Source organism: Oncorhynchus kisutch, linkage group LG15, assembly GCF_002021735.2.
Source record: "Oncorhynchus kisutch isolate 150728-3 linkage group LG15, Okis_V2, whole genome shotgun sequence".
Lineage (NCBI taxonomy): Eukaryota > Metazoa > Chordata > Actinopteri > Salmoniformes > Salmonidae > Oncorhynchus > Oncorhynchus kisutch.
In genome coordinates this window covers 88,135,755-88,160,703 of record NC_034188.2, presented here as the reverse complement: position 1 = coordinate 88,160,703, position 24,949 = coordinate 88,135,755, and the positions used below count along the sequence as shown (strand labels likewise).

The window sequence follows — 24,949 nt, the reverse complement described above, 5'->3', positions numbered from 1 at the left end:
TAGTCTAGTCTTTAAAGTGACTAATTGGTTTGCTAGATTATATTGACTATCAGTAGAGGATGTGTGTGTGTGTGTGTGTTCTTACCTTACAGCTGCTGTCGTTGTAACAGTACCATTTGTTGTTGGGGTTTTTGGCATAGGTCACATAATGTCCTCCTCCCATGATACCTGAATGGCACTGTGGAGAGAGAGAGAGAGAGAGAACCACCTATTAAATAACACAATATGGGCCATGCGCAAAAGTAGTATACGATATAGGGAATAGGGTGCTAGCCCTGGTCAAAAGTAGTGTACTATATAGGGAATAGGGTGCCAGCCCTGGTCAAAAGTAGTGTACTATATAGGGAATAGGGTGCTAGCCCTGGTCAAAAGTAGTGTACTATATAGGGAATAGGGTGCCAGCCCTGGTCAAAAGTAGTGTACAATATAGGGAATAGGGTGCCAGCCCTGGTCAAAAGTAGTGTACTATATAGGGAATAGGGTGCTAGCCCTGGTCAAAAGTAGTGTACTATATAGGGAATAGGGTGCTAGCCCTGGTCAAAAGTAGTGTACTATATAGGGAATAGGGTGCTAGCCCTGGTCAAAAGTAGTGTACTATATAGGGAATAGGGTGCTAGCCCTGGTCAAAAGTAGTGCACTATATAGGGAATAGGGTGCCAGCCCTGGTCAAAAGTAGTGTACTATATAGGGAATAGGGTGCTAGCCCTGGTCAAAAGTAGTGTACTATACTATATAGTGAATAGGGTGCTAGCCCTGGTCAAAAGTAGTGTACTATACTATATAGGGAATAGGGTGCTAGCCCTGGTCAAAAGTAGTGTACTATATAGGGAATAGGGTGCTATTTGGGACAGATGCGTTCTAATCTACACCAACCTTCTAGAGTCATTCGGAACCCAAAATATCTAACTATACATATATTAAACTAACTATATTGATAATATATTAAACTATATATATATATATATATATATTAAACTAATTCCAAACTTCCCGAGGTATAGTTTAGGAGGCTAACCTCCAAGAAGTTTTGGAAGCACTCACTGAAATTGCATATAAGTTGTAGATGTTCTCCAGGCTGTTGTCTCTTTGGTGCAGAAGGGTGGTGGTGGGTGTCTCTAGGTTCGTGCTGGGCACCGTACTGGCCTCCGTGCACTGTAGCCCGTCGCTATAGCCACCGCTGTCCCCGTTCATCACGATGACGTCACTGAGGCTGCTAAACGCGTCTGTGGTGGACATCTCCGGCTCGCTCCTCACTCCCACGAGCCCACCCTCCGTGTCCGCCTGCAGTCTTCCCTCCCTGGGCTCGGTGTCGGAGTCGCTGCCCCCCTCCCTGGTACTACCTTCCAGGTTCTCCTTGCTGTTGGAGAGGCGGTGGCGGCTGCCCAGCTGGGGAAGCCTGAGGCGGGTCTGTCTGTGGCCTGTGCTCCCTGACCCTCCTCCTGTCTTGGGGCTGCTGCAGGGGCTGCTGGTACAACTGATGGAAGAGGGAGGGGCTGACTTCCTGCCTGAAGCTGGAGAGGCTGTGGAGACAAAGAGAGAGACAGAGCGAGACAGAGAGAGAGAGCGAGCGAGAGAAAGAGAGAGAGAGAGACACAGAGAGAGAGAGACAGAGAAAGAGAGAGCGAGGCTCAGTAAAACAACTTGACCTCATTCTTCCTGTGTATATGGGCTATGTGGTGTATTGTGCACTATGAATAGAAGTAAATATATGTTTGCTCTGGTTTCGGTTGTTTCTGTGCGTTTTATTACCTCTTTCTGAATGACTGGTTTGTCTAACAATGGGGAAACTACTGCAGATCACTGGGCTATCATCAAGCTAATCAGGGACTTGGAAGCAACAGTCACTTGACACAGGTGAAGTGATGAAACACAACCAGGAGCGAGACAGATAGCACCCTATTCCCTATATAGTGCACTACATTTGACCAGGGTCCATAGGGACTATGCACTATTTATTTATTTTATTTTATTTTATTTTACCTTTATTTAACCAGGTAGGCAAGTTGAGAACAAGTTCTCATTTACAATTGCGACCTGGCCAAGATAAAGCAAAGCAGTTCGACAGATAAAACGACACAGAGTTACACATGGAGTAAAAACAAACATACAGTCAATAATGCAGTATAAACAAGTCTATATACAATGTGAGCAAATGAGGTGAGAAGGGAGGTAAAGGCAAAAAAGGCCAAGATGGCAAAGTAAATACAATATAGCAAGTAAAATACTATAAAGGGGATTAGGGTCCCATTTGGGATGTAGACAGGATGACATCAGACCTTTGAGGATGTTGAGGAACCCAGCAGGGGCGGAGATGGAGGAGACCGTTTCTCCTCCTCCTATCCTCAGTAGCTCCTCCCCCTCGCTGCGGCTCTGCAGACTGTGTAGCCCGTTAAGCCCCGCCTCCCGGGGAGCCAGGTAAACACTAGGGTCAAACCTCTCTCTGGGAAACTGGACGATCTTCTGAGACTTGATCCAGCGGCCGTTCACAAACTGGAACCTCTTCAGGTGTACTATCTGCAACGCAGAGCCAAGCAACAACATCAACTAATATGAAACATTGATGTAGACACGTCTGTTTACATTGCTAATAATGAGCTCTTGCTCTTTTAATAAATAATAATAATAAATACAAATAATACAGGAAATAGTGGTGTAAAGTATACTGTGTTTCAGTCATACTGTGTTTCAGTCATACTGTGTTTCAGTCATACTGTGTTTCAGTCATACTGTGTTTCAGTCATACTGTGTTTCAGTCATACTGTGTTTCAGTCATACTGTGTTTCAGTCATACTGTGTTTCAGTCATACTATGTAGTGAGGCTGGGTGCTATGTAGTGAAGCTGGGTGCTATGTAGTGAGGCTGGATGCTATGTAGTGAGGCTGGGTGCTATGTAGTGGTGGTGGCTGTTATGTAGTGGTGGGTGCTATGTAGTGAGGCTGGGTGCTATGTAGTGGTGGTGGCTGTTATGTAGTGGTGGGTGCTATGTAGTGAGGCTGGGTGCTATGTAGTGAGGCTGGGTGCTATGTAGTGAGGCTGGGTGCTATGTAGTGAGGCTGGGTGCTATGTAGTGAGGCTGGGTGCTATGTAGTGAGGCTGGGTGCTATGTAGTGAGGCTGGGTGCTATGTAGTGAGGCTGGGTGCTATGTAGTGAGGCTGGGTGCTATGTAGTGAGGCTGGGTGCTATGTAGTGAGGCTGTGTGCTATGTAGTGAGGCTGGGTGCTATGTAGTGAGGCTGTGTGCTATGTAGTGAGGCTGGGTGCTATGTAGTGAGGCTGGGTGCTATGTAGTGAGGCTGGGTGCTATGTAGTGAGGCTGGGTGCTATGTAGTGAGGCTGGGTGCTATGTAGTGAGGCTGGGTGCTATGTAGTGGTGGTGGCTGTTATGTAGTGGTGGGTGCTATGTAGTGAGGCTGGGTGCTATGTAGTGAGGCTGGGTGCTATGTAGTGGTGGTGGCTGTTATGTAGTGAGGCTGGGTGCTATGTAGTGAGGCTGGGTGCTATGTAGTGAGGCTGGGTGCTATGTAGTGAGGCTGGGTGCTATGTAGTGAGGCTGGGTGCTATGTAGTGAGGCTGGGTGCTATGTAGTGAGGCTGGGTGCTATGTAGTGAGGCTGGGTGCTATGTAGTGAGGCTGGGTGCTATGTAGTGAGGCTGGGTGCTATGTAGTGAGGCTGGGTGCTATGTAGTGAGGCTGGGTGCTATGTAGTGAGGCTGGGTGTTATGTAGTGATGGTGGCTGTTATGTAGTGAGGCTGGGTGCTATGTAGTGAGGCTGGGTGCTATGTAGTGAGGCTGGGTGTTATGTAGTGATGGTGGCTGTTATGTAGTGAGGCTGGGTGCTATGTAGTGAGGCTGGGTGCTATGTAGTGAGGCTGGGTGCTATGTAGTGAGGCTGGGTGCTATGTAGTGAGGCTGGGTGCTATGTAGTGAGGCTGGGTGCTATGTAGTGAGGCTGGGTGCTATGTAGTGAGGCTGGGTGCTATGTAGTGATGGTGGCTGTTATGTAGTGGTGGTGGGTGCTATGTAGTGAGGCTGGCTGTTATGTAGTGATGGAGGGTGCTATGTAGTGGTGGTGGCTGTTATGTAGTGGTGGGTGCTATGTAGTGATGGTGGCTGCTATGTAGTGGTGGTGGCTGTTATGTAGTGGTGGTGGGTGCTATGTAGTGAGGCTGGCTGTTATGTAGTGATGGAGGGTGCTATGTAGTGGTGGTGGCTGTTATGTAGTGGTGGGTGCTATGTAGTGGTGGTGGCTGTTATGTAGTGGTGGGTGCTATGTAGTGATGGTGGCTGCTATGTAGTGGTGGTGGCTGTTATGTAGTGATGGTGGGTGCTATGTAGTGAGGCTGGCTGTTATGTAGTGATGGAGGGTGCTATGTAGTGGTGGTGGCTGCTATGTAGTGGTGGGTGCTATGTAGTGATGGTGGCTGCTATGTAGTGGTGGTGGCTGTTATGTAGTGGTGGTGGGTGCTATGTAGTGGTGGTGGCTGTTATGTAGTGGTGGGTGCTATGTAGTGGTGGTGGCTGTTATGTAGTGGTGGGTGCTATGTAGTGATGGTGGCTGCTATGTAGTGGTGGTGGCTGTTATGTAGTGATGGTGGGTGCTATGTAGTGAGGCTGGCTGTTATGTAGTGATGGAGGGTGCTATGTAGTGGTGGTGGCTGCTATGTAGTGATGGTGGGTGTTATGTAGTGGTGGGTGCTATGTAGTGGTGGTGGCTGCTATGTAGTGATGGTGGGTGCTATGTAGTGGTGGGTGCTATGTAGTGGTGGTGGGTGCTATGTAGTGGTGGTGGCTGTTATGTAGTGATGGTGGGTGCTATGTAGGGATGGTGGGTGCTATGTAGTGATGGTGGCTGCTATGTAGTGATGGTGGCTGTTATGTAGTGATGGTGGCTGTTATGTAGTGGCGGTGGCTGCTATGTAGTGAGGCTGGGTGCTATGTAGTGAGGCTGGGTGCTATGTAGTGAGGCTGGGTGCTATGTAGTGAGGCTGGGTGCTATGTAGTGATGGTGGCTGTTATGTAGTGATGGTGGCTGCTATGTAGTGATGCTGGGTGCTATGTAGTGAGGCTGGGTGCTATGTAGTGATGGTGGGTACTATGTAGTGGTGGTGGGTGCTATGTAGTGATGGTGGGTGCTATGTAGGGATGGTGGGTGCTATGTAGTGATGGTGGGTGCTATGTAGTGATGGTGGCTGTTATGTAGTGATGCTGGGTGCTATGTAGTGAGGCTGGCTGCTATGTAGTGAGGCTGGGTGCTATGTAGTGGTGGTGGTTGCTATGTAGTGATGGTGGGTGCTATGTAGTGATGGTGGGTGCTATGTAGTGGTGGTGGCTGCTATGTAGTGAGGCTGGGTGCTATGTAGTGAGGCTGGGTGCTATGTAGTGAGGCTGGGTGCTATGTAGTGAGGCTGGGTGATATGTAGTGAGGCTGGGTGATATGTAGTGAGGCTGGGTGATATGTAGTGATGGTGGCTGTTATGTAGTGAGGCTGGGTGCTATATAGTGAGGCTGGGTGCTATGTAGTAGTGTATCAAGTGCCCCATCCTGTGGGTGTTCTGAAAAACATAACGTACCTCCCAAATGGCACCCTATTCTCTATAGAGCACTACTTCCTCATAACATCTAACTACAGTATCTGGTAGCCTCATAACATCTAACTACAGTATCTGGTAGTGTTGTGACAATACCAGAATTTTTACTTCAATACCTGGTATAGTATCACGATACTCAATATCAAAACGCAATATATAAACAATATTTGAAACCACAGCAAAAAAATAAAAAGAAAGAAAGCCTATTATCTTAAAATCACAGAAAAACCACTGGGCTTTACTTTTCTGAACATTGAACAACATGTTGATAACTGGTTGACCAACTAAAAATAACACACAGAATGTTTTCTATATTCAGTTCTTTAACAAATAAAACACGATTAGTACAAGAACATCTTAAATGTTCCTGATGCAAAACCATTCCTGAGACGCAGAGCATAGAAACAACATGATAACTGGTTGACCAACTAAAAATAACACACAGAATGTTTTCTATGTTCAGTTCTTTAACAAATAAAACATCACGTTAAATAATACAAGGGATATCTTAAATGTTCCTGATGCAAAACCATTCCTGAGACGCAGAGCATAGAAAATAAAGTGTACAATTCTATCTTAACTATTTAAAAAAATATATGTAATTTGATACACATCAGGGGTTAATTTGCTAATCTTTGGACATATTGGGTCATATGACATGATATTTATTAGACCTATGATTCATTATAGCTAATTATACCACAGCATTGAATATTTGTTTCTGATTGGCTCGCATGGCATTCGACTATTACTCCCCTTACTCCGAGTCGATATTCACGTAATAAATAATTCCCCTCGACCACGGCCATAAATTGGGGAAAACAAATATTCATTTACAAATGGGGGTCAAAGAGTCAACCTCGTTGTCGATTTTTTTTCATACAGAAATAACAAAACACGCCTAAAACACGCCAAAAACACGCCTAAAACACGCCAAAAACACACCTAAAACACGCCTAAAACACGCCAAAAACACGCCTAAAACACGCCAAAAACACACCTAAAACACGCCTAAAACACGCCTAAAAGGAGGCCAGTAGGAGGCACTCTTTCCTCTAGTCTAAAAAACAAATATCCCAATGACCCAGGGCAGTGATTGGGGACATTGCCCTGTATAGGGTGCCGTATTTCGGATGGGACGTTAAATGGGGGTTCCTGATGTAACGGATGTGAAACTGCTAGCTTAGTTAGCGGTGTGCGCTAAATAGCGTTTCAATTGGTGACGTCACTTGCTCTGAGACCTTGAAGTAGTAGTTCCCCTTGCTCTGCAAGGGCTGCGACTTTTGTGGAGCGATGAGTAACGATGCTTCGGAGGGTGACTGTTGTTGATGTGTGCAGAGAGTCCCTGGTTCGCGCCCGGGTATGGGCGAGGGGACGGTTTAAAATGATACTGTTACACTGACTCTCTGTGGATTCCATGGCACTTATCGTAAGAGTAGGGGTGTTAACCCCGGTATCCTGGCTAAATTCCCAATCTGGACCTCAAACCATCATGGTCACCTAATTATCCCCAACTTAATTTTTACTCATTCATCCCCCCCTCCTCTCCCCTGTAACTATTCCCCAGGTCGTTGCTGTAAATGAGAATATGTTCTCAGTCAACTTCCCTGGTAAAATAAAATACAAACATTTGAGCAATTCCATTTACTTGTAGTACTTTTGGTATATTTAAAACCAAATACTTTCCAGCTTTTCCTCAAGTAGTATTAAATAGAGTGACTTTTGAGTCATTTCCTATTAAGGTATCTTAACTTTAACTCAAGTCTGATGGCACCCTATACAGGGCAATGTCCCCAATCACTGCCCTGGGTCATTGGGATATTTGTTTTTTAGACTAGAGGAAAGGGTGCCTCCTACTGGCCCTCCAACACCTCTTCCAGCAGCATCTGGTCTCCCATCTAGTGACCGACAGGACCATCCCTGCTTCGCTTCAGAAGCAAGTCAGCAGTGGGATGCAGAGTGGTATGCTGCTGGCCTGTACTTAAGTATCTATACACTACACTATAATATGATCTATTATTATAATATGATCGATAACTATAATATGAAAGTGTACTTAAGTATCAAAAGTATAAACCATTTCAAATTCCTTATATTAAGCAAACCAGACGGCACGATAGCCAGGGGCACACTCAAACACATTTCACAAAACAAAGCATTTGTGTTTAGTGACATATTACCTAAATTACCTCGACACCGGTGCCCCCACACATTGACAATGACTCTGTACCGGCACCCCCTGTATATCGCCCCACTATTGTTATTTACTGTTGCTCTTTAATTATTTGTTATATCTCTTAACTTTAATTTTTTTAAACTGCATTGTTGGTTAAGGCTTGTAGGCTTGTAAGTAAGCATTTCACTGTAAGGGCTACACCTGTTGTATTCAGCATTTCACTGTAAGGGCTACACCTGTTGTATTCAGCATTTCACTGTAAGGGCTACACCTGTTGTATTCAGCATTTCACTGTAAGGGCTACACCTGTTGTATTCAGCATTTCACTGTAAGGGCTACACCTGTTGTATTCAGCATTTCACTGTAAGGGCTACACCTGTTGTATTCAGCATTTCACTGTAAGGGCTACACCTGTTGTATTCAGCATTTCACTGTAAGGGCTACACCTGTTGTATTCAGCATTTCACTGTAAGGGCTACACCTGTTGTATTCAGCATTTCACTGTAAGGGCTACACCTGTTGTATTCAGCATTTCACTGTAAGGTCTACACCTGTTGTATTCAGCATTTCACTGTAAGGGCTACACCTGTTGTATTCAGCATTTCACTGTAAGGGCTACACCTGTTGTATTCAGCATTTCACTGTAAGGGCTACACCTGTTGTATTCAGCATTTCACTGTAAGGTCTACACCTGTTGTATTCAGCATTTCACTGTAAGGGCTACACCTGTTGTATTCAGCATTTCACTGTAAGGGCTACACCTGTTGTATTCAGCATTTCACTGTAAGGGCTACACCTGTTGTATTCAGCATTTCACTGTAAGGGCTACACCTGTTGTATTCAGCATTTCACTGTAAGGGCTACACCTGTTGTATTCAGCATTTCACTGTAAGGGCTACACCTGTTGTATTCAGCATTTCACTGTAAGGGCTACACCTGTTGTATTCAGCATTTCACTGTAAGGGCTACACCTGTTGTATTCAGCATTTCACTGTAAGGGCTACACCTGTTGTATTCAGCATTTCACTGTAAGGGCTACACCTGTTGTATTCAGCATTTCACTGTAAGGGCTACACCTGTTGTATTCAGCATTTCACTGTAAGGGCTACACCTGTTGTATTCATCATTTCACTGTAAGGTCTACTACACCTGTTGTATTCAGCATTTCACTGTAAGGGCTACACCTGTTGTATTCAGCATTTCACTGTAAGGGCTACACCTGTTGTATTCAGCATTTCACTGTAAGGGCTACACCTGTTGTATTCAGCATTTCACTGTAAGGTCTACACCTGTTGTATTCAGCATTTCACTGTAAGGGCTACACCTGTTGTATTCAGCATTTCACTGTAAGGGCTACACCTGTTGTATTCAGCATTTCACTGTAAGGGCTACACCTGTTGTATTCAGCATTTCACTGTAAGGGCTACACCTGTTGTATTCAGCATTTCACTGTAAGGTCTACTACACCTGTTGTATTCAGCATTTCACTGTAAGGTCTACTACACCTGTTGTATTCAGCATTTCACTGTAAGGTCTACTACACCTGTTGTATTCGTCGCATGTGACAAATACAATTTGAATCTGCCAGATCAGAGGCAGTAGGGAGGACCAGGGATGTTCTCTTGGTAAGTGAGTCCTCCAGATCAGAGGCAGTAGTGATGACCAGGGATGTTCTCTGTTTAGTTAGTCCTCCAGATCAGAGGCAGTAAGGATGACCAGGGATGTTCTCTTGGTAAGTGAGTCCAACAGATCAGAGGCAGTAGTGATAAACAGGGATGTTCTCTGTTTAGTGAGTCCAACAGATCAGAGGCTGTAGGGATGACCAGGGATGTTCTCTGTTTAGTGAGTCCTCCAGATCAGAGGCAGTAGGGATGACCAGGAATGTTCTCTTGGTAAGTGAGTCCTCCAGATCAGAGGCAGTAGTGATGACCAGGGATGTTCTCTGTTTAGTGAGTCCTCCAGATCAGAGGCAGTAGGGAGGACCAGGGATGTTCTCTGTTTAGTGAGTCCTCCAGATCAGAGGCAGTACGGATGACCAGGGATGTTCTCTTGGTAAGTGAGTCCTCCAGATCAGAGGCAGTAGGTATGACCAGGGATGTTCTCTGTTTAGTGAGTCCTCCAGATCAGAGGCAGTAGGGATGACCAGGGATGTTCTCTTGGTAAGTGTGTGAATTGGACCATTTTCCACTCAAAATGTAACGAGTACTTTTGGGTGTCAGGGAAATTGTACGGAGTAAAAAGTACATGACCTTTTTTGGGTAATGTAGTGATGTAAAAGTTGACAAATATATAAACATTATAGAAGGTAAAGTACAGATGGCGTGAGAGACTTGGAAATGTGGGGCCCGGTAGGCTACACGTAAATACAATATGTTTGTGGAAAACATTTAATCACAAGTAAGATATTTAACTTGTTTAAGTATAATCTGTTTGTAACTCCACTCACTAATTTATAGTCAGTTTTTTTTTGTGTTGTTGGTCTTGGCAAGCTTTATGTTCCGGTCGGTAGCTAGCTAGCACTCAGTCACGTGGCTGCTAGCACCGTCAAGAAAATGGGCCCGAGGGAAGCCCTAGAATACTACGTTTTTCTAAGGAGTGAAAACGCTCGGGAGCAGGCAATGTTGAAAAGTCCTCTTGAGACATGTTGTACTTTTCTTAAAATGTAGTTATGTTATTTACTAAAACAAGCAGACAACAACAAAATTGTACTTGAAAAAAGTCAAGTTTTTTTGCTGTGAGCCAAATGAAGTAACCACAGGTTGTTTTCGCCACAGGCGGGTGGGGGTCACGACATTCTGTCTAATACTGACAGACCACAGAGTACCACAGTAGAAGTCATAATACCCATAAAACCTAGCGGTCATACAGGAAAATGGTTCCAATCATTTTTCCAATAGGGGATTTTAGAAGAGAGAGAGATTTCCACGGTTCTCAAAATGTCACGCCAGGGTAAACATTACATGAAACACAGCCCTTATTTTAAGTGTTTCTAAAATCCACTATGGGAAAAATGAATGGTGGAAAAACGATTGGAAAAATTGTCAGTTTGACCACTAGGTTTACAGGTATTCACCCCCCTCCCCCCCTTGGCATTTTTCCTATTTTGTTGCCCCACAACCTGGAATTAAAATATATTTTTCGGGGGGATTGTATCATTTGATTCACACAACACAAAACATCCCCACAGCATGCTTCACTGTGGGGATGGGGTTCTCGGGGTGATGAAAGGTGTTGGGTTTGCGCCAGACATAGCTTTTTCCTTGATGGCCAAAAAAGCTATATTTTAGTCTCATCTGAACAGAGTACCTTCTTCCATATGTTTGGGGAGACTCCCACATGCCTTTTGGCAAACACCAAATGTGTTTGCTTCTTTTTTTCTTTAAGCAACGTTTTTTTTCTGGCCACTCTTCTGTAAATCCCAGTTCTGTGGAGTGTACAGCATTAAGTCCAATGGACAAGCTGTGGGAGTGGAGGTATGATGTGTTCCTTAGAAGAAGCCATGCTGTCGGAATTCTCTCTCCTCTCACTTGCTTATCAAATGTGGCTCGGGCTGTGTCATCTACATGCACAAGTAGCCTGGCTAGCTTACTACTGCCCCCTAGAGAAGACAATTAGCCTGGCTAGCTTACTACTGCCCCCTAGAGAAGACAAGTAGCCTGGCTAGCTCACTACTGCCCCCTAGAGAAGACAAGTAGCCTGGCTAGCTTACTCCTGCCCCCCTTGAGAAGACAAGTAGCCTGGCTAGCTCACTACCACCCCCTAGAGAAGACAAGTAGCCTGGCTAGCTGACTACTGCCCCCGAGAGAAGACAAATAGCCTGGCTAGCTTACTACTGTCCCCGAGAGAAGATTCAGACAAATACTAGACAGACTGGATCCTCTCAATCCGTACATGACGTGAGACACATCTTGTACCGAACCGTTTTTCATCTTCTCATATCGAAAAAGTAGCAAAGTTTGGGTATACTGGGCAACACTAGTATCTGGTATACTCATTACATCTAACTACAGTGCGCGTGTGTGTGTCAGTGTTCTGACCAGTATGGGTGGCTGCCTCTTAACATCTAACTACAGTAGACAGTGTGTGTGTCAGTGTTCTGACCAGTATAGGCGGTAGCCTCCACAGGTCCAGTTTCTTGGTGGCCAGGCGGTGGGTCTTGCACTTGGAGCAGTAGTAGAGCTCATCCTCTCCCAGCTCCTCCTCACTGGTGAAGGCCTTCAGACAACTGTCTAGACTGATGGGCTCTGCCTGTGCCCTGCGACTCTGCTGCACGCTACAGTGCTCCTCTACTATCTAGAGAGAGAGACAGGGAGAAGGGGGTTAGGTGGGACAGAGAGACAGGGAGAAGGGGGTTAGACGGAACAGATGGAGACAGGGAAAAGGGGGTTAGATGGAGACAGGGAGAAGGGGGTTAGATGGAGACAGGGAGCAGGGGTTAGATGGAGACAGGGGGAAGGGGGTTAGATGGAGACAGGGGGAAGGGGGTTAGATGGAGACATGGAGAAGGGGGTTAGATGGAGACATGGAGAAGGGGGTTAGATGGAGACATGGAGAAGGGGGTTAGATGGAGACAGGGAGAAGGGGGTTAGATGGAGACAGGGAGAAGGGGGTTAGATGGAGACAGGGAGAAGGGGGTTAGATGGAGACAGGGAGAAGGGGGTTAGATGGAGACAGGGAGAAGGGGGTTAGATGGAGACAGGGGGAAAGGGGGTTAGACGGAGACAGGGAGAAGGGGGTTAGACGGAGACAGGGAGAAGGGGGTTAGACGGGACAGATAGAGACAGGGAAAAGGGGGTTAGACGGGACAGATGGAGACAGGGAAAAGGGGGTTAGATGGAGACAGGGAAAAGGGGGTTAGATGGAGACAGGGAGAAGGGGGTTAGATGGAGACAGGGAAAAGGGGGTTAGATGGAGACAGGGAGAAGGGGGTTAGATGGAGACAGGGAGAAGGGGGTTAGACGGAGACAGGGAAAAGGGGGTTAGACGGACACAGGGACAAGGGGGTTAGACGGAGACAGGGACAAGGGGGTTAGACGGAGTCAGGGACAAGGGGGTTAGACGGAGTCAGGGACAAGGGGGTTAGACGGAGACAGGGACAAGGGGGTTAGACGGAGACAGGGACAAGGGGGTTAGACGGAGACAGGGACAAGGGGGTTAGACGGAGACAGGGACAAGGGGGTTAGACGGAGACAGGGACAAGGGGGTTAGACGGAGACAGGGACAAGGGGGTTAGACGGAGACAGGGACAAGGGGGTTAGACGGAGACAGGGACAAGGGGGTTAGACGGAGACAGGGACAAGGGGGTTAGACGGAGACAGGGACAAGGGGGTTAGACGGAGACAGGGACAAGGGGGTTAGACGGAGACAGGGACAAGGGGGTTAGACGGAGACAGGGACAAGGGGGTTAGACGGAGACAGGGAGAAGGGGGTTAGACGGAGACAGGGAGAAGGGGGTTAGACGGAACAGAGAGAGACAGGGAGAAGGGGGTTAGATGGAGACAGGGAGAAGAGGGTTAGACGGGACAGATGGAGAGGGGCCTGTGACTCTGCTCCTCACTACATTGCTTAGATCAGGGACAGAGCCAGGGGAGATGGGAAGCCTTGATCTGATTTGATCTGGGTAAAGGTCTCTGGTGCCATCATGCTTCTCTCTATACTCAACATATCTCCTGTGTGGACGTAATCTTTTCCTATAGGATCTGATGACTGACCCTCTCCTGTCTGGTAGAGGGAGGTGTATAAGGCTGTACGGCTCCAGTATGTATAGGGCTGTAGAAAATGCTATATGATATACACTCAGTGGCCAGTTTATTAGGTACACCCATCTAGTACTGGGTCGGATCCAACTTTGTCTCCGGAACAGCCTGAGTTCTTCAGGGAATGGATTCTACAAGGTGTGGCGTTCAACTGTTGCTCAATTGGTATCAAGGGACCTAACGTGTGCTAGGAAAACATTCCCCACACCAGTACCCCACCGCCACCAGCCTGTACCGTTGACACCAGGCAGGACGGGGCCATGAACTCATGTTGCTTACGCCCAATCCTGACTGCCATCAGCATGACACAACAGGGACTAGGATTCGTTGGGGACCAGGCAATGTTTTTCCACTCCTCAATTGTCCAGTGTTGGTGGTCGCGTGCCCACTGGAGTCGGTTCTTCTTGTTTTTAGCGGATAGGAGTGGAACCCAGTGTGGTCGTCTGCTGCAATATCCCTTCCGTGACAAGGACCTGAGACGCTGTTCTGACATTTACTCCTGGAGGTGCTGACCTGTTGCACCCTCTACAACCACTGTGATTATTATCATCTGACCCTGCTGGGCATCTATGAACTTTTGAACATCTTGGCTATGTTCTGTTATAATCTCCACCCGGCACAGCCAGAAGAGGACTGGCCACCCCTCAGAGCCTGGTTCCTCTCTAGGTTTCTTCCTAGGTTTTGGCCTTTCTAGGGAGTTTTTCCTAGCCACCGTGCTTCTACACCTGCATTGCTTGCTGTTTGGGGTTTTAGGCTGGGTTTCTGTACAGCACTTTGAGATATCAGCTGATGTAAGCACGGCTTTATAAATACATTTGATTGAATGATTGATTCTGTGCCGTTATTTATCTGTTCGTGGTCCGCCTGTAAGCTTGCACGATTCTTGCCATTCTCCTCCGACTTCCCTCATCAACGAGCGTTTTTTTGCCCACAGGACTGGATTTGTTTCGTTTGCAGCACCGTTCTCGGGAAAACCCGAGACACCGTCGTACGTAAAAAGCCCAGGAGGTCAGCCGTTTATGAGATAGTGGATCCAGCACGCATGGCACTGATGATCCTACCACTGATGATCCTACCACTGATGATCCTACCACTGATGATCCTACCACTGATGATCCTACCACGCGCTCTTGTCATTCCTTATGCCCATTCTAACATTCAATCAAACAGTAACTGAATGCCTCGATGCCTGTTTGCCTGCTTTATATAGAAAGCCTCGGCTACGGGAACATTACCCTCTCCTGTGAAGTCTGGTAGCGGAGGTGCAGGGCTGTCGGGTCCCAGTCGACAGCTATGCAGGCGTTTCCTACCGAGGCCCTGTCCTCCGTACAGTCCACCGCACAGCCTCGACAGAACCTGAACACACACAGTAACACACAGTCACACACAGTCACACACAGTAACACACAGTCACACACAGTCACACACAGTAACACACAGTAACACACACGAGCAGAAGCACAGAGATGGTACCAACACACACGCCATTTTCCCCCACACACTCCGTTTCCCCCCACACACGCCATTTTCCCCCCACACACGCCATTTTCCCCCCACACACGCCATTTCCCCCCCACACACACGCCATTTTCCCCCCCACACACACGCCATTTCCCCCCCCCCACACACGCCATGCCCCCCCCACACACGCCATTCCCCCCCCACACACGCCATTTCCCCCCCACACCCATTCCCCCCCCACACACACGCCATTCCCCCCCCACACACACGCCATTCCCCTCCCCCCCCCCACACACGCCATTCCCCCCCACACACACGCCATTCCCTCCCACACACACGCCATTCCCCCCCCACACACGCCATTCCCCCCCCCCACACACCACGCCAATTCCCCCCCCCCCACACACACGCCATTCCACCCACACACAACGCCATTCCCCCCCCCCCCCCCCACACCGCCATTCCCCCCCCCCACACACGCCATTCCCCCCCCACACACGCCATTCCCCCCCACACATGCCATTCCCCCACACACACGCCATTCCCCGCACACACGCCATTCCCCCCCCCACACACGCCATTTCCCCTACACACAACGCCACCCCCCCCCCCCCCCCCCACACATGCCATTTCCCCTACACACACGCCAATCCACCCCCCACACACGCCATTTCCCCCCCACACACGCCAATCCCCCCCCCCACACACACGCCATTTCCCCCCCGCACACACCAATCCCCCCCCCCCCCCCCACACACACGCCATTTACCCCACACACGCCATTTTCCTCCCCACACACGCCATTTCCCCCCCACACACGCCGTTTCCCCCACCACACACGCCATTTCCCCCCCACACCCCACGCCGTTTCCCCCCCACACCCCACGCCGTTTCTCCCCCACACCCCACGCCGTTTCCCCCCCACACCCCACGTAATTTCCCCCCCACACACACCAATCCCCCCCCCCCCACACACGCCATTTACCCCACACACGCCATTTTCCTCCCCACACACGCCATTTTCCTCCCCACACACGCCATTTCCCCCCCACACCCCACGCCGTTTACCCCCCACACCCCACGCCGTTTCCCCCCCACACCCCACGCCGTTTACCCCCCACACCTCACGCCGTTTCCCCCCCACACCCCACACCATTTCCCCCCCACACCCCACGCCGTTTTCCCCCCACACCCCACGCCGTTTACCCCCCACACCCCACGCCGTTTCCCCCCCACACCCCACGCCGTTTCCCCCCCACACCTCACGCCGTTTCCCCCCCACACCCCACACCATTTCCACCCCACACCATTTCCCCCCCACACCCCACGCCGTTTTCCCCCCACACCCCACGCCATTTACCCCCCCACACATGCCATTTCCCCTACACACACGCCAATCCACCCCCCCCACGCCATTTTCCCCCCCCCCACACACGCCAATCCCCCCCCCCACACACACGCCATTTCCCCCCCGCACACACCAATCCCCCCCCCCCCACACACACACGCCATTTACCCCACACACGCCATTTTCCTCCCCACACACGCCATTTCCCCCCCACACACGCCGTTTCCCCACCACACACGCCATTTCCCCCCCACACCCCACGCCGTTTCCCCCCCCACACCCCACGCCGTTTCCCCCCCACACCCCACGCCGTTTCCCCCCCCACACCCCACGTAATTTCCCCCCCACACACACCAATCCCCCCCCCCCACACACGCCATTTACCCCACACACGCCATTTTCCTCCCCACACACGCCATTTTCCTCCCCACACACGCCATTTCCCCCCCACACCTCACGCCGTTTCCCCCCCACACCCCACGCCGTTTCCCCCCCACACCCCACGCCGTTTCCCCCCCACACCCCACACCATTTCCCCCCCACACCCCACGCCGTTTTCCCCCCACACCCCACGCCATTTCCCCCCCACACCCCACGCCATTTCCCCCCCACACCCCACGCCATTTCCCCCCCACACCCCACGCCATTTCCCCCCCACACCCCACGCCATTTCCCCCCCACACCCCACGCCATTTCCCCCCCACACCTCACGCCATTTTCCAAACATGAGATGGATACAGTAATAGAAGAGAAGTGTGTGTTTTGATGATGATGATGATGATGATGATGATGATGATGATGATGGAGGAGGCCTCACCTGTACCAGGGACACCAGGCACACGAGTTGCCATCCTTCCCCACCACCCTCAGTGTGAAGGGGTACTGGTAGCCCATACTGTCATCACTGTAGTAGGGGCATAACACACACATGACATCACTAACAACCTACAAAACAATATCAGCTTCAGTCAATAAAAGAACCTTCCCATCAACGGGAGACTTCCTGAATCGCCATAATAACCCTGTTCAGTCAATCAAGTGGAGACTTGCCGACTAGCCCTGTGTGTGTGTGTGGCGTGTGTGTGTGTGTGTGTGTGGGGTACTGACCAGTCCTGTGCATGGTTGCTGGCCTCTTGCGGAGGCAGAGGGCTGGCCAGACGGGCCACCTGTATCCAGACAGCATCGTACAGGTCCTTCTGACTGGTGTGAACCGTACAGGGAACGATCAGGGGCATCCCAAACAGACTGGCACGGTTCTTCTGACTGGACAGGAAATACAACTCTGTCCGCATCTACAGGAAGACACACAGGAATAAAAAAAACACTTTTAAGAAACAGTCAGAACTACGAACCTCGATACCGAAACATGAGAAATGTATTTCCTCATTGATACTATACTCTCCTGCTATATATTTAACTTCAACAGGGTTGAAAAAAACCTCACAATACAAACATCAGTACAAAACACAAAATACTACATTATGAAACATGATCATAAAAACAACGCCAACCTTCACTTAGAGCACCCCCACCTCAACCCTGAGCCTCGCATTCAACCCTGAGCACCCCCACCTCAACCCTGAGCCTCGCATTCAACCCTGAGCACCCCCACCTCAACCCTGAGCCTCGCATTCAATCCTGAGCCTCCCCACCTCAACCCTGAGCCTCACATTCAATCCTGAGCACCCCCACCTCAACCCTGAGCCTCGCATTCAACCATGAGCACCCCCACCTCAACCCTGAGCCTCGCATTCAAGCCTGAGCACCCCCACCTCAACCCTGAGCCTCGCATTCAATTCTGAGCACCCCCACCTCAACCCTGAGCCTCGCATTCAACCCTGAGCACCCCCACCTCAACCCTGAGCCTCGCATTCAACCCTGAGCACCAACACCTCAACCCTGAGCCTCTCATTCAACCCTGAGCCTCGCATTCAACCCTGAGCACCCCCACCTCAATCCTGAGCCTCACATTCATCCCTGAGCACCCCCACCTCAACTCTGAGCCTCGCATTCAACCCTGAGCACCCCCACCTCAACTCTGTGCCTCGCATTCAACCCTGAGCACCCCCACCTCAAACCCTGAGCCTCGCATTCAACCCTGAGCACCAACACCTCAACCCTGAGCCTCACATTCAACCCTGAGCACCCCCACCTCAACCCTGAGCCTCGCATTCAACTCTGAGCACCCCCACCTCAACCCTGAGCCTCGCATTCAACCCTGACGACCCCCACCTCAACCCTGAGCCTCGCATTCAACCCTGAGCACCCCCACCTCAACTCTGAGCACCCCCACCTCAACCCTGAGCCTCGCATTCCATCCTGAGCACCCCCACCTCAACCCTGAGCCTCGCATTCAATTCTGAGCACCCCCACCTCAACCCTGAGCCTCACATTCAAAGCTGAGCACCCCCACCTCAACCCTGAGCCTCGCATTCAACCCTGAGCCTCGCATTCAACCCTGAGCCCCCCCACCTCAACTCTGAGCCTCGCATTAAACCCTGAGCCTCCCCCCTGCAACACATCCACATCTCAGGAGCATAAAAAACAAAAATGCAGGTCTCCCTAAATCAGAAGCCACCATTGGAACCTCGAGCACGACTCAGTATTGTGCTCTTGTTACTGCATTCTATTGTTGTGACCTTGACCAGTGTTGTCAGATACATTTTGGGAAAATTGTGCAGGAGCGCTTTGTAAATAAACAGAATGGAATGCTGAATCTCTTCTTAATGACTGAGATACAATGTTGCATTCTAAAATAAAATCACCAGAATTGAATCTAAGGGCACAGTGGAAAACAGCATCTAGAGATTTAAGTGTGGAATGCCAACTAGGAGTGTGCCTGTTGCCCACAATAGCAGCACACACTATATATATTATATATACATATATATTATATACATATATACACACATATACATATATACACATATACATATACACATATATACATATATAGATATATATATATATACATACATATACACACACATATATACATATATTATATACATATATACACACACATATATACATGTATATATACATGTGTATGTATATGTGTATGTATATATATGTATTTTTATTTTTTTATATATTTAACCTTTATTTAACCAGGTAGGCTAGTTGAGAACACCTTTATTTAACCAGGTAGGCTAGTTGAGAACACCTTTATTTAACCAGGTAGGCTAGTTGAGAACACCTTTATTTAACCAGGTAGGCTAGTTGAGAACACCTTTATTTAACCAGGTAGGCTAGTTGAGAACACCTTTATTTAACCAGGTAGGCTAGTTGAGAACACCTATATTTAACCAGGTAGGCCAGTTGAGAACACCTTTATTTAACCAGGTAGGCTAGTTGAGAACACCTTTATTTAACCAGGTAGGCTAGTTGAGAACACCTTTATTTAACCAGGTAGGCTAGTTGAGAACACCTATATTTAACCAGGTAGGCCAGTTGAGAACACCTTTATTTAACCAGGTAGGCTAGTTGAGAACACCTTTATTTAACCAGGTAGGCTAGTTGAGAACACCTTTATTTAACCAGGTAGGCTAGTTGAGAACACCTTTATTTAACCAGGTAGGCTAGTTGAGAACACCTTTATTTAACCAGGTAGGCTAGTTGAGAACACCTTTATTTAACCAGGTAGGCTAGTTGAGAACACCTTTATTTAACCAGGTAGGCTAGTTGAGAACACCTTTATTTAACCAGGTAGGCTAGTTGAGAACACCTTTATTTAACCAGGTAGGCTAGTTGAGAACACCTTTATTTAACCAGGTAGGCTAGTTGAGAACACCTTTATTTAACCAGGTAGGCTAGTTGAGAACACCTTTATTTAACCAGGTAGGCTAGTTGAGAACACCTTTATTTAACCAGGTAGGCTAGTTGAGAACACCTTTATTTAACCAGGTAGGCTAGTTGAGAACACCTTTATTTAACCAGGTAGGCTAGTTGAGAACACCTTTATTTAACCAGGTAGGCTACTTGAGAACACCTTTATTTAACCAGGTAGGCTAGTTGAGAACACCTTTATTTAACCAGGTAGGCCAGTTGAGAACACCTTTATTTAACCAGGGAGGCCAGTTGAGAACACCTTTATTTAACCAGGTAGGCCAGTTGAGAACACCTTTATTTAACCAGGTAGGCTAGTTGAGAACACCTTTATTTAACCAGGTAGGCCAGTTGAGAACACCTTTATTTAACCAGGTAGGCTAGTTGAGAACACCTTTATTTAACCAGGTAGGCTAGTTGAGAACACCTTTATTTAACCAGGTAGGCTAGTTGAGAACACCTTTATTTAACCAGGTAGGCTAGTTGAGAACACCTTTATTTAACCAGGTAGGCCAGTTGAGAACACCTTTATTTAACCAGGTAGGCTAGTTGAGAACACCTTTATTTAACCAGGTAGGCCAGTTGAGAACACCTTTATTTAACCAGGTAGGCCAGTTGAGAACACCTTTATTTAACCAGGTAGGCTAGTTGAGAACACCTTTATTTAACCAGGTAGGCTAGTTGAGAACACCTTTATTTAACCAGGTAGGCTAGTTGAGAACACCTTTATTTAACCAGGTAGGCCAGTTGAGAACACCTTTATTTAACCAGGTAGGCTAGTTGAGAACACCTTTATTTAACCAGGTAGGCTAGTTGAGAACAAGTTCTCATTTGCAACTGCGACCTGGCCAAGATAAAGCATAGCAGTGTGAGCATACAACAAAGAGTTACACATGGAGTAAACAATTAACAAGTCAATAACACAGTAGAAAACAAAGGGGGGGTCTATATACAATGTGTGCAAAAGGCATGAGGAGGTAGGCAAATAATTACAATTTTGCAGATTAACACTGGAGTGATAAAAGATCAGATGGTCATGTACAGGTAGAGATATTGGTGTGCAGAAGAGCAGAAAAGTAAATAAATAAAAACAGTATGGGGATGAGGTAGGTGAAAAGGGTGGGCTATTTACCAATAGACTATGTACAGCTGCAGCGATCGGTTAGCTGCTCAGATAGCTGATGTTTGAAGTTGGTGAGGGAGATAAAAGTCTCCAACTTCAGCGATTTTTGCAATTCGTTCCAGTCAGAGGCAGCAGAGTACTGGAACGAAAGGCGGCCAAATGAGGTGTTGGCTTTAGGGATGATCAGTGAGATACACCTGCTGGAGCGCGTGCTACGGATGTATATATATACATACACATACATACATATATATACATACATATACATACATATATATACATATATATATACATATACATACATACATATATATACATACACACATATATACACACACACACAGTACCAGTCGTGTTTTTCTTTATTTTTGACTATTTTCTACATTGTAGAATACTAGAGAAAACATCAAAACTATGAAATAACACACATGGAATCAACAAAAAGTGTTAAACCAATCTAAATATATTTTATATTTGAGATTCTTCAAAGTAGCCACCCTTTGCCTTGATGACAGCTTTGCACACTCTTGGTATTCTCTCAACCAGCTTCACCTGGATTGCTTTTCCAACAGTCTTGAAGGAGTTCCCACATACACTGAGCACTTGTTGGCTGCTTTTCTTTCACTCTGCGGTTCAACTCATCCAAAACCATCTCAATTGGGTTGAAGTCGGGTGATTGTGGAAGCCAGGTCATCTGATGCAGCACTCAATCACTCTCCTTCTTGGTCAAATATCCCTTACACAGCCTGGAGGTGTGTTGGGTCATTGTTCTGTTGAAAAACAAATGATAGTGGGACTAAGTGCAAACCAGATGGGATGGCGTATCGCTGCAGAATGCTGTGGTAACCATGCTGGTTAAGTGTGACAGTGTCACTAGCAAAGCATCCGCCACACCATGGCACCTCCTCCTCCATGCTTCACGGTGGGAATCACACATGCGGCGATCATCCGTTCTCACAAAGACACGGCAGATGGAACCAAAAATCTCAAATTTGGACTCATCAGACCAAAGGACAGATTTCCACCGGTCTAATGTCCATTGCTCGTGTGTTTTGGCACAAGCAAGTCTCTTCTTATTATTGGTGTCCTTTAGTAGTGGTTTCTTTGCAGCAATTCGACCATGAAGGCCTGATTCACGCAGTCTCCTCTCAACAGTTGATGTTGAGATGTGTCTGTTACTTTATTTGTGCTGCAATTTGAGGGGAAGTTAATTGACGATTTCTGTGGCTGATAACTAATGAATTTATCCTCTGCAGCAGAGGTAACTCTGGGTCTTCCTTTCCTGTGGCGGTCCTAATGAGAGCCAGTTTCATCATAGCGCTTGATGGTTGTTGCAACTGCACTTGAAGAAACTTTCAAAGTTCATGACATTTTCCAGATTAAGACATGAAGGTCAGTCAAAGTAATGGACTGTCGTTTCTTATTATTTGAGCTGTTCTTGCCATAATATGGACTTGGTCTTTTACCAAATAGGGCCATCTTCTGTATACCACCCCTACCTGGTCACAACACAACTGATTGGCTCAAACCCATTAAGGAAGAAAGAAATTCCACAAATGAACTTTTAACAAGGCACACTTGTTAATTGAAATGCATTCCAGGTGACTACTTCATAAAGCTGGTTGAGAGAATGCCAAGAGTGTGTAAAGCTGTCATCAAGTCAAAGGGTGGCTGCTTCGAAGAAACTAAATTATATTTTGATTTGTTTAACACTTTTGTGGTTACTACATGACTCCATATGTGTTATTTCATAGTGTTGATGTCTTCACTATTATTCTACAATGTAGAAAATAGTAAAAATAAAGAAAAACCCTTAAATGAGTAGGTGTGTCCAAACTTTTGACTGGTTCTATACACACACTTGAAGTCGGAAGATCACATACACATTAAAACTCATTTTCAACCACTCCACACATTCGTGTTAACAAACTATAGTTTTGGCAAGTCGGTTAGGAAATCTACTTTGTGCATGACACAAGTAATTTTTTTTTTACAGACAGATTATTTCACTGTATCACAATTCCAGTGGGTCAGAAGTTTACATACACTAAGTTGACTGTGTCTTTAAACACCTTGGAAAATTCCAGAAAAGGATGTCTTTAGAAGCTTCTGATAGGCTAATTGACATAATTTGAGTCAATTGGAGATGTACCTGTGGATGTATTTCAAGGCCTACCTTCAAACTCAGTGCCTCTTTGCTTGACATCATGGGAAAATCAAAATGAATCAGCCAAGACCTCATACATTTTTTTTGTAGACCTCCACAAGTCTGGTTCATCCTTGGGAGGAATTTTCAAACACCTGAAAGTACCACGTTCATCTGTACAAACAATAGTACGCAAGTATAAACACCATGGCAACACACAACCGTCATACCGCTCAGGAAGGAGACGCGTTCTGTCTCCTAGAGATGAACGTACGTTGGTGCGAAAAGTGCAAATCAATCCCAGAACAACAGCAAAGGAGCTTGTGAAGATGCTGCAGGAAACAGGAAGAGTCACGTATCTCTGGCTTGTTATATAAAGCAGACAGACATTCAGTTTCTGTTGGATTGAACATTAGAATGGGCAAAACGAGTCACCCAAGCGACTGAGCGTAGTATGATCGTCGGTGTCAGGCGTGCCAGATCCAGTACCTCAGAAACTGCCAGCCTCCTGGACTTTTCACGCACGACTGTGTCTAGGGTTTACAGAGAACGGTGCTGCAGACAAAAAACATCCAGTCAGCGGCAGTCCTGTGGGTGAAAACAGCTCGTTGATGAGAGAAGTCGGAGGAGAATGGCAGGAATGGTTCGAGATAACAGGCGGGCCACAAACAGACTAATAACAGTGCAGTACAACAGTGGTGTGCAGAACGGCATCTTGGAACACAACTTGTCAGTCTTTGTCATGGATGGGATATTGCAGCAGACGACCACAATGGGTTCCAGTCCCATCCGTTAAAAACAAGAAGACCCGACTCCAGTGGGCACGCCATCACCAACACTGGACAAATTGAGGAGGTGAAAAACATCACCTGGAACATGACAGCGAGTTCAGTTTACTCGAGGGGCCTGGTCAGGCACCAGACCTCAACCCAATAGAGCATAATGGGATGAGATGGAATGGCTGTTCACAGCATGAATGTACTACCATCTAATCTGCAGCAACTGCGTGATGCCATCGCGTCAGCATGGACCAACATCCCTGTGAAACGTTTCTGAAACCTTAACAGAATGTCCCAAAGAAATCAGGCTGATCTGGAGACAAAAGGGGGTCCAACACAGTAATAGATGGGTGTACCTAATAAACTGGCCAGTGAGAGTGAGTGTGTAAACCAAAAAATAATATATATATAAAAACACATTCTATTCTAATTCATTTATTGTGTAAAATATTTTATTCTGTGGTACCCACCATCTTCCTGTGCATGGCGATGATGTACCCGATGAAGGGGCTGTCCTGGACGGGGGACACGTGTCCGTTGGCCAGGCTTCTCTCTGTGGTCTCTCTGCAGTGCACCATGGAGCTGGGCATGCCGTTGGAGATCAGACCAGGCTTACCATCAGGATGCGCTGCCACCCCCACCCCGTTAACCATGGGCACAGGGGTGATGTCTGGAGAGGTGTTACAGACAGACATGTCAGAGAGCCCTTCCGGAAACAGTGAGTTGGTTTATCATGTGACTGT

The 24,949-nt window shown here is 47.5% G+C and overlaps 1 pseudogene; it reads right to left on the bottom strand.

Annotated features, from left to right (window-relative positions):
- Positions 1–24,949, bottom strand: part of LOC109904936 (ubiquitin carboxyl-terminal hydrolase 32-like) — a 108,912-nt pseudogene that overhangs the window by 6,825 nt on the left and 77,138 nt on the right.